Source organism: Oratosquilla oratoria, chromosome 24, assembly GCF_046742065.1.
Source record: "Oratosquilla oratoria isolate Oo_2021 chromosome 24, ASM4674206v1, whole genome shotgun sequence".
Lineage (NCBI taxonomy): Eukaryota > Metazoa > Arthropoda > Malacostraca > Stomatopoda > Squillidae > Oratosquilla > Oratosquilla oratoria.
In genome coordinates this window covers 53,317,729-53,322,728 of record NC_134800.1, presented here as the reverse complement: position 1 = coordinate 53,322,728, position 5,000 = coordinate 53,317,729, and positions in this window count along the sequence as shown.

Sequence of the window (5,000 nt, the reverse complement as noted above, 5' to 3'; positions counted from 1 at the left end):
ATTCATATTTCCCTACTTTATTCTATCGTTATCTATTCTCTCCTTTTATCCATTTCTTCCTTTATTCCTTCCCTCCTTCCTTCTTTCCTTCACTTTTATTATCTCAACTTTTTCCCTTCCGATGTGTGTTTTTTCCCAACCTCAGTTTGTTTTGCTCGCTTTCGCTCTCATTTTCTCTTTCCTCCCTCTCTCTTTCCTCCCTCTCTCTTTCCTCCCTCTCTCTTTCCTCCCTCTCTCTTTCCTCCCTCTCTCTTTCCTCCCTCTCTCTTTCCTCCCTCTCTCTTTCCTCCCTCTCTCTTTCCTCCCTCTCTCTTTCCTCCCTCTCTCTTTCCTCCCTCTCTCTTTCCTCCCTCTCTCTTTCCTCCCTCTCTCTTTCCTCCCTCTCTCTTTCCTCCCTCTCTCTTTCCTCCCTCTCTCTTTCCTCCCTCTCTCTTTCCTCCCTCTCTCTTTCCTCCCTCTCTCTTTCCTCACTCTCTCTTTCCTCACTCTCTCTTTCCCTCACTCTCTCTTTCCTCCCTCTCTCTTTCCTCCCTCTCTCTTTCCTCCCTCTCTCTTTCCTCCCTCTCTCTTTCCTCCCTCTCTTTCCTCCCTCTCTCTTTCCTCCTTCTCTTTTACCTCCTTCTCTCTTTCCTCCTTCTCTCTTTCCCGCCTCTCTCTTTCCTCCCTCTCTCTTTCCTCCCTCTTTTTCCTTTCTTGTTATCACTTTTACCTCCCTTACCAATACCCACCCCTTCCCTTTCTCACTTCCTTCCTCCTTCTTTCGCTCATCCTACGTACGACCATTTCCTCCTCTCCTTGTTTCCCTTTCTATCTTACTCCTTCACTTCCTTTTCTTCCTCCCTCATCTTCTTCCATATCCTTCTATGCTCTCTTCCTTCAGGTTTTCCAAGCTCCACTCCTACAGTACTCTTCCTACCATCCCTCCATTTCAGTATGCTCTCTCTCTCTCTCTCTCTCTCTCTCTCTCTCTCTCTCTCTCTCTCTCTCTCTCTCCTCTCTCTCTCTCTCCTTCTCTCTCTCTACTCTCTCCTCTCCTCTCTCTCTCTCTCTCCGTCTCCTCTCTCACTCTCCCGTCTCTCTCTCTATGCTCTCGTCTCTCTCACTCTCTCCCTCTCTCACTCTCCTCTCTCTCCTCTCTCCTCAATCTCTCTCTCCTCTCTCTCTCTCCTCTCTCTCTCCTCTCTCTCTCTCTCCTCTCTCTCTCCTCCTCTCGCTCCTCTCTCTCTCTCTCCACTCGTCTCTCCTCTCTCCTTCCTCTCTCTCCTCTCTCCTTCTCTCTCTCTCTCTCTCCCTCTCTCTCTCTCTCTCTCTCTCTCTCTCTCGCTCCTCTCTCTCTCTCTCGCTCCTCTCATCTCTCTCTCTCTCCCTCTCTCTCTCTCTCTCTCTCTCTCTCTCTCACACTCTCTCTCTCTCTCCTCTCTCCCGTCTATGTCTCTCTCCGTCTCTCCCTTCCTCTCTCTCTCCTTTCCTCTCTCGTCTCTCCTCTCTCCTCTCTCTCTTCTCACTCTCCTCTCTCTCTCTCTCACCTCCCTCTCTCTCTCTCTCCCGTCTCTCTCTCTTCTCTCTCTCCGTCTCTCTCTCCTCTCGCGCTCCCTCTCTCCTCTCGCTCTCCCTCTCTCCCCTCTCCTTCTCTCTCCATCTCTCCTTCTCTCTCTCTCTCTCTCGTACTCTCGTCCCTCCTCTCTCACCTCTCCGTCTCTCTCTCTCTCTCTCTCTCTCTCTCTCTCTCTCTCTCTCTCTCTCTCTCTCTCTCTCTCTCTCTCTCTCTCTCTCTCTCTCTCTCTCTCTCTCTCTTTAAGACCTATCGTTTTCCTTTTCTTCCCCTTTTTCTTTTATCCTTCCCTCCCTCTCCTTCCTTCTCGTCTTCCCTCCCTTCTTCTCTACCTGCCTCTCTTCTTCCTTCCTCCTTCCTCCTCTCCCTCCCTCTCTCTCCTTCCTTCCCTCTCACCCCTGTCCCTCCCTCTCTCTCCCTCTCTCTCCTTCCCTCCCTGCCACCCCCTCTCCCTCCCTCTCCCTCCCTCTCTCTCCTTCCCTCCCTCTCCCTCCCTCTCCTTCCCTCCCTCCCACCCCCTCTCCCTCCCTCTCCCTCCCTCTCCCTCTCCCTCTCCCTCCCTCGCCTTGTCTTTCCCTCCCTCCCTCTCTCTCCCTCTCCCTCCATCCGTCCCTCTCCCTCCCTCTCCCTCCCTCTCTCCTTCCCTCCCTCCCTCCCTCTCCCTCTCTCTCTCCCTCTCCCTCCCTCCCTCCCTCTCTCTCCCTACTCCCTCCCTCCCTCCCTCTCTCTCCCTCTCCCTCCTCTCTCTCCCTCTTCTCCCTCTCCCTCTCTTTCCTTCCCTCCCTCCCACCCCCTCTGCTTCCCTCTCCTTCCTCTCCCTCCCTCTCCCTCCCTCTCTCTCCCTCTCCCTCCCTCTCCCTCCCTCTCCCTCCCTCCCTCTCTCCTTCCCACTCTCTCTCCTTCCCTCTCTCCCCCTCCCTCCCTCTCTCTCTCCTTCCCTCCCTCCCTCCCTCTCTCTCTCCTTCCCTCCCTCCCTCTCTCTTTCCTTCCCTCCCTCCCTCTCTCTCTCCTTCCCTCCCTGGCACTCTCTCTCCTTCCCTCCCAGGCACTCTCTCTCCTTCCCTCCCTACCACTCTCTCTCCTTCCCTCCCTGGCACTCTCTCTCCTTCCCTCCCTGGCACTCTCTCTCTCCTTCCCTCCCTGGGACTCTCTCTTTCTCCTTCTCTCCCTCCCCTCTCTCCTCCCCCTCCCTCCCCTCCCTCTCCTCCTCCCCTCCCTCCCTCTCTCTCCTCCTTCCCTCCCTCCCTCCCTCTCCTTCTCTCCTTCCCTCCCTCCCTCTCTCTCTCCTTCCCTCCCTCCCTCCCTCTCTCCTTCCCTCCCTCTCTCTCTCCTCCTTCCCTCCCACCTCTCTCTCTCCTTCCCTCCCTCCCTCTCTCTCTCTCCTTCCCTCCCTCCCTTCCCCTCTCTCTCCTTCCCTCCCTCCCTCTCTCCCTCCTCCCTTCCCTCTCCCTCCCTATCTCCTCTCTCCTTCCCTCCCTCCCTCCCTCTCTCTCTCTCCTTCCCTCCCTTCCTCCCGTCTCCTCTCTCCTTCCCTCCCTCCCCTCTCCTCTCCTTCCCTCCCTCTCTCTCTCCCTCTCCCTCTCTCTCTCTCGCTCCTTCTCCCCTCCTCTCTCTCTTCCCTCACTCCCTCTCTCCTTCCCTCCCTCCCTCCCTCCCTCCTCCTCTCCCTCCCTCTCTCTCCGTCCCTCCCTCTCTCTCCTTCCCTCCCTCTCTCTCCTTCCCTCCCTCTCTCTCCTTCCCTCTCTCTCTCTCTCCTTCCCTCTCTATCTTCTTCTCCCCTCTCTCTCTCTCTCTCTCTCTCTCTCTCTCTCTCTCTCTCTCTCTCTCTCTCTCTCTCTCTCTCTCTCTCTCTCTCTCTCTTTCTCCCTCTCTCTCCCTCCCTCCCCCCCGCTTCCCTCTCTCCTTCCTTTCCTCTCTCTCTTCCCTCCAACTTCCGCTCCACCGACTCGGGAGTCTCTGGCGAGCAGAACCCAAGTCCAATACCTGAGACACTTCGATCTGCCCTCAACTGTTGTTTATGACCTTCGTAGGGTGAGGGAAGGGGAGGGGAGGGAGGGAGGGAGGGAGTGAGGGAGGGAGTAGTGGAAAAGGAGGAAGGGAGGGAGAGGAGAAAAGAAGGAGGAAAGGAATGACGATGTGTAGGGGAAGGGCAAAGGGGATCTGTTCGTCCGATATTGCTTCACATGGACGCTTCCCATGTGGACGCTTAGGGGAAAAAATGTCCTAAAAACCAACCTACCCTTATCTAATCTAACATAACCTAGTCTGACCTAACCTAACGTAATCTAACCTAACCTGGCCCAACATAGTCTATTCTAATCTACCATAACCTAACCTAACTTAATCTAATCTAACCTAACCTAATCTAACCTAACCTAGCCCAATCTAACCTATCCTAACCTAACCTAGCCCAATCTAACCTATCCTAACCTAACCTAGCCCAATCTAACCTATCCTAACCTAACCTAGCCCAATCTAACCTATCCTAACCTAACCTAACCTATCTAACCTAACCTAACCTATCTAACCTAACCTAGCCCATTCTAACCTAGCCTAGCCTAACCTAGCCCAATCTAACCTATCCTAACCTAAGCTAACCATCCAACCTAACTTGACCTAATCTAACCTAACCTACCCTAACTTAATCTAATCTAACCTATTCTAGCCTAACTTTACCTAATCAAACTAGCCTAACATGACCCAACCTAACGTAATCTAACCTAGCCTAACCTAACCTAACCTAATCTAACTTAACCTAATCTAACCTAATTTAACCTAACCTAACTTAATCTAACCTAACCTAGCCTATCCTAAATTTACCTAATCAAACTAACCTAACATGACCTAATCTAACCTAACCTAACCAAACTAAACCTAACCTAACCTAACCTAGCCTAGCCTAGCCTAGCCTAGCCTAGCCTAACCTGACCTAACCTAATCTAACTTCAGATAACACATTCATCTTTATATATTCTAATTCTAACATCTCTCATTTGATTTCATCCAATTTACAAACAATCTTCCAAGCTAAGAGGATATGATTACATAAAGCTTCATGACGGGATCTATCGTGTTTTTTCTGGGGTCAAATGTTTACTTTCGTTTGTCTTAACCCATTCAACTCCGATGACAAGATGTCTTGTCATTTGGTCAAATAAAACAAAAAATCATAAAACACCAAAATGTTTGATCAAACATTTTGGTGTTTTATGATTTTTTGTTTTATTTGACCAAATGACAAGACATCTTGTCATCGGAGTTGAATGGGTTAATGAAGAAAACACGGGACCATAGACATCATCTCCATTATCAACGTGACGTCACAACCTGAATAAAGTCGCCTGTCACCAGCCAGAACGAAATATGTAAACTATGTCACCACAGTAGAAGGTTTGATCGAGTTTTCCGTTTAACGACGGAAATGTTTCATCTACACAGAATAAGATCA